We start from the raw sequence: 6,000 nt of genomic DNA, 5'->3' as shown, positions 1-6,000 counted from the left end.
TTACACCAGTTAGAATGGCCAAAATTAGCAAGACAGGAAGCAACATGTGTTGGAGAGGATGTGGAGAAAGGGGAACCCTCTTACACTGTTGGTGGGAATGCAAGTTGGTGCAGCCACTTTGGAGAACAGTGTGGAGATTCCTCAAGAAATTAAAAACAGAGCTTTCTTATGATCCTGCCATTGCACTACTGGGTATTTACCCCAAAGATACAGATGTAGTGAAAAGAAGGGCCATCTGTACCCCAATGTTTATAGCAGCAATGGCCACGGTCGCCAAAATGTGGAAAGAAACAAGATGCCCTTCAACGGATGAATGGATAAGGAAGATGTGGCCCATATACACTATGGAGTATTATGCCTCCATCAGAAAGGATGAATACCCAACTTTTGTAGCAACATAGACGGGACTGGAAGAGATTATGCTGAGTGAAATAAGTCAAGCAGAGAGAGTCAATTATCATATGGTTTCACTGATTTGTGGAGCATAACAAATAGCATGGAGGACAAGGGGAGTTAGAGAGGAGAAGGGAGTTGGGGGAAATTGGAAGGGGAGGTGAACCATGAGAGACTATGGACTCTGAAAAACAATCTGAGGGTTTTGAAGGGGCGGGGGGTGGGAGGTTGGGGGAGCCAGGTGGTGGGTATTAGAGAGGGCACGGATTGCATGGAGCACTGGGTGTGGTGCAAAAACAATGAATACTGTTATGCTGAAAAGAAATAAAAAAAAAAATACAAAAAAAATGTGTATTGAGTACCAACTTGGAATTCTTGAACACGGAATGCATACATTGTTCCAGTTTCCTCCTTTAGGCAGGCAGGGACTTTCATACCTTGCTACGGGCTCCTGCCAACATTTCCCCATAAAATTCACCTGTGAGATTCTTTTTGATAAAACCCTATAGGTACAGTCAGGTGAGTGAGGGAGGAAGGAGCATTGATTCAGATCCGCTGCACAAATCCCCTCCCCTTGGGGGAGGATTCTGTAGGAAGTTAGAATAAATCCTACAGAAGTGACAGATTCCTGGGGCACAGAACAAACTGGGGTTTGGTTTTTCTTTCCTCAGTTTCCCTGGGAAGCTTGGGTAATTCACCTTCCATCTGCTAATCTGCAGATTAAGGATTAAACGCACTTCAAGAAGACTACTTTGGCTTGGTTGTAACACAATTTAACAACTTACTCCAAAGGAAGCCAAGAAAGCTTAGCTTTTCATGCTGTCTTTATTAGAGTTAATAATAACAAGTCTTAGAACACATAGTATGTTTCCGGGAGTTACCTAATCCTTACATCACTTAGGATACAGGTAGACTATCATTCTACCTTTCATGGATGAGGACAGTGAGGCACAAAAAACCCAAAGTAACATGTCCAACATCACAATACTAGGGAGTGGCAGAGTCAGAATCTGAATCCACTGGAGGTGGCCCCAGAAACTTTGAGTTTAACCATGACGTCCTACTGCTGAGTTCCTTTAGCAGCTCTTAATTAAAAGGCACTGCCTCTTGAGAAAATGTGTTGCATTCTTTTGAAGAATTCTTGCTGCAGATTTTTACTTCCAGTGAAGTCCTCTTTGGCTTGACAGAGAATAAAAGTTGCCAGTTATGTCACAAGATGCTGGCTTTATTCAAATAACACATTTCTCTTCAACTTACATTTATATATTTTTCTTTACAGGTTTTTTTTTTTTTAAACCTAGATAAATCCTGTAGAAGACACTCTCTACATGGGGTATAAGAATCACAGGGGTCTGCACAGGGCAATCCACAAGGGTGTAAGAAGAAATACTTGAGCACCTAATCATTCCATCTCATTTGCTTAAATGTTCCATTATTAGTACCTTTTAATAAATAATATGTTATTTATTGTTACAGTAGTTCTTCTATGTAATTTACAACTGATATTCACCTATATTGGAGAGTAACTCTTAAAAATGTTTTTGATGGGCGCCTGGGTGGCTCAGTGGGTTAAGCCGCTGCCTTCGGCTCAGGTCATGATCTCAGGGTCCTGGGATCGAGTCCCACATCAGGTTCTCTGCTCGGCAGAGATCCTGCTTCCCTCTCTCTCTCTCTCTGCCTGCCTCTCCATCTACTTGTGATCTCTCTCTGTCAAATAAATAAATAAAATCTTTAAAACAATGTTTTTGATAAAGGTGAAGATTCACACAGGTTGGCAGATCACTATTTTAGAGGTCCTAGAATTTAGGAATTTAACCTTTAATGCTTATTGAAATGAATCTATTTCATCCCTTTCACAGGAGAGTTTACGTTACCTTCTAAAGACTCACTGGATTTATGGTCGGTATCAAAGCTACATATACTTCTGAGGGATGCACTGTAACACAAAATTTTGAGATTTCTAGCATAGCATCTAATGCATAATGAACTCTCAAAGAATATGGTTGGAAAGAAAGAGGGAGGGAAGCAGCAGGGAAGTATGGGAGGAACGGAGGGAGGAAGGAGAGAAAGAAAGAAGGAAAGGAAAGTTGACATCTTTTTTTACATAGCCTTAAGACATGTTTAAGATTATGGATTTTGTACACAGTCTTGATTTTTCCCCTAGAGTTGGGAAACTTAGGTAAGAAACACAGACTGTTCTTAGACTCAGCTCTATTAGGATGGTCATCCTGGAACTGAACAAATCTGGGGTCTTATGGGAGTCAAGGGAAATTTCACAACATTATTGTGAAACAGATTCTGTTATTAACCTCATTTTACAGACATGGAAACTGAGGCCAGAGAGATTAAGTAATTTGCCCAAGGTCACAGAGATAGTGACAGATGGAAGATTTAAACCCAGATAATCTGGCCCCCAAGGCCTTGCTCCTACTCTCTACATTATTACACTGGAACTCTTCATCTCTTCCTTCTTTCACATTTTTTTTTTCCTTCTTTCACATTTTTAAACTTCTTTTCCCTTTTAAGGATGACTTTGATTTTCATTTGAACATATTTATCTTGGATTTTGCAAGGTGGGGGCTGGGGGGCTTGCCACGGAGACTTCCCAGCATACTATGAAAGATTAGTTAAAACCATAATACCAAGAATATTGTCACAATAACCCACATTTTGTGTTGGTTCAACCCTTCAGTTTTCAAAGTACCCACAGATACTTCTATATTTAACACTTCAGACGCTTCTCAGGGAGACAATATTTTCCCATATCTGATAAAGAAAGACGATGGCATATAAACGGTTTAGTCACAATCACAAAGCTAACTAGAATTTGGATCATTTGATTCCTGGTCCTGTGTCCTTCAAACAATTTGTCCAACTTATATCCTTTGACAATGGGCAGTATAGGTGGGCAACTGTTCTTAAAGCACTCTAATAGCAATTCCTTACACTTGTAGAGAGCCAGATTAGCAAGTAGCTTCTGTGCCAGCTCTTAGTTACTGATGATGATCAGTTGTGTTAAGAAGGATTCTGAGGCTCAAATTCAGCTCTATGGGGAATGAGTGCAATCACAGATTAATGACATCTTTCACTAGCACCTGTGCCATGATTGAGGGTGCACCTCTAGCATAGTCACTGAACCTCTTATTGAGATTTATATTCTGGAAATTGATACCTTATATATTCTTTCTTCCAGATAGTGTTATCTCTTTGGGGACCCTACAGCACTATATTCATAGTTCTATGTTTTTTTAAATAACTACATAAATATCTAATGTCATTTCTCTCTCTCTCACTCTTAAAGTCGGAGACCTCATGTATCTGAGTATTTCCTTAGCCTGACACGAATCCTGGCACATGGCAGGACTCAATAAATTGTTGTTGAACATTTTATAGCTGAAAGTAATTTTGTGAGATGAGCATTATCAGCTGTCAGTTGAAGAAGGCTGAGAAGTCCATGACAGCCATCTTGAGTCAACACAGAGCTAATGAGATTTTTCTCTGCACTCTGTCTTATTCCTAACATGCAAATGGCTTTCCTCACGACCATTGGGACTTTTGAAAGCCATTAGTATTCTAGGAGGGGACAAAAGATTTCTAAAGTTGCTCTCTCCAGCTGACCTACTGCACTTTGTTTGAAATTATGCTGCCTGTGTTTCCTGCAAACTTCATCAGTTCCCTGCAGACATGAAAAGGAATCATTTCCACCGAACCATCTTGCTAGAAGACCTTTACTAAAATTGTCCTGAAGAAGAAATTATTCTTCACCCCTGGGGTCACTTGGTAGCTAAAACAGACTTCTCCTTTTTCTTTTAATCTGTTCTACTTCACTGCCTCCCTTTTTGTGTGTTCTTAAAGGTATTGCCTTATTTACTTTGATGGTTTCTCAACTAATTGAACACAACAGTGAGTTCATTCTTCCTTGACTCTTTTGGATGTTTCTACTACCCTAGGGGGAAGGGTCCCTATCAGACAGCTAGACTTTGAGATACTTGCTTATTGATATCACTTTAAATGCTATTGTTATATATGATGCTGTTAAAAGCTTACACATTTGACTAAAATGAAACATAGAGACTGCAGTGATACCATACATAGCGTGTGATGGCAACATTCCTGATTTATGGATAGGGAAATGGCTTCTGAAAACAAAAGGATGGGTACATCTTATAGCTTGATCTTAGTTCCATGTAAGTTGTCACCAAAGGTTCCTAAAAGATTTAAAAAAACACAACTAAGGAATTATCTTATATGAAGATAAGGAACATGAACTGTGAAGTCCAAATCATATCGAAACATTACTTAGGAGAAAGAAAGAATTGTCTTAGAACTGGATTCTTCCTTCTGACATGGAGATGACTTCTTTCTAACTCCATAGTTAGCAAGTATTTTCTGACTCCCTGACGCAGGTGCACATGTGTATACATAGGCACACACACCCCACAGAAAAAGGAAATCTTCCCCAACTAGTCATGTTGATATGTATCTCGTCACTTCCTTTCTCCATCCTTCTCTACCAAATTCATGTTATGAAACGCTCTCAAAACCATTTTCACCACAGTCAGGGTTTTACGTGAAAAGCCCTAAAACTCTAAGAAAACATTCCTACTACCTTCTCCTTCTGCACACTGGCCCATACCCAGCAACTCTCCAGAGACCAGGATTTTCCAAGCTTCTATCTTTAGTGAGCCATGTGTGTAATGAATCATAGTGTCCACCTGTAAGTGTCATAAACAGATGGTATAAATATGCTTGCATAATATGACTCAAAACACATCTCCAGTTTTAGCTGGAGTTCAAACAATATTTGCAGTTCCAAGAAACCTGTGGCTGGCAGCTTCAGGGTCAGTGGGCGGAGAATACCGGAAGACTGAAGCCCATGTTCCCTGCTGCCTGTCAATGCAGACTCCAGGGCAGGGGCCGGGGAGAAGGTGGAGTGGAGGAGGAGTGACAGGAAAGCCTGTTTTCCACTGGCTCTTGAAGCCATTCAAGACCAAGAAATTGGTCTTTGGATCCTATGGGAGTGGGTGGTTTCACATTCCCTTTTCCTGGAATGATCTTCCCTCCCCCAGAATCCCTCCCATTTTCCCTGTTTGTCTCTGCTCTGCTTATTAGATCCCAGCTTCCATGTGCTTTCCTGTGTGAGGGGAGGCCTTCCCAGCCCCCAGACCAGCGGAAGGGTCTGTGCTTCGTGCTCATGATGCACCAGTGTGGGAATCGTCTAGAGCAAGGGTTGTGCCATCTCCTATGTGGATGGAAGCCCAACCTTGCACACAGACACCGCTGGGCAATTAATACACCTTGTTCATTTGAAGGCCTGTCCTCAAAACACTGACCAAGCGAAAGAGCCCAGTTGAAATCTCAGGATGAGGTGATCTGGCTTCTTAAAGAACGTTGAGGATTGACTTTTGAAGAAAAAGGGGAATAGAGTCATCCTTGATTCTTGAGGTTCCATTCCTTCTTCAGCATGTATCCCCCAGGAGATCCAGATGAAGCATCCTGTCCTCTCGGAGATCCTGTCCAGGCTCCCCAGGCAAGCAGTAGCTTCCTCTTCTGTGACCACATAGTGCTTACTCATAGCCTGGGTTTCTTTTCATCTCTTTTTGACCT

The sequence above is a fragment of the Lutra lutra genome, chromosome 4 (assembly GCF_902655055.1).
Source record: "Lutra lutra chromosome 4, mLutLut1.2, whole genome shotgun sequence".
Taxonomy (NCBI): Eukaryota; Metazoa; Chordata; class Mammalia; order Carnivora; family Mustelidae; genus Lutra; species Lutra lutra.
This window is presented reverse-complemented; position numbering follows the sequence as displayed.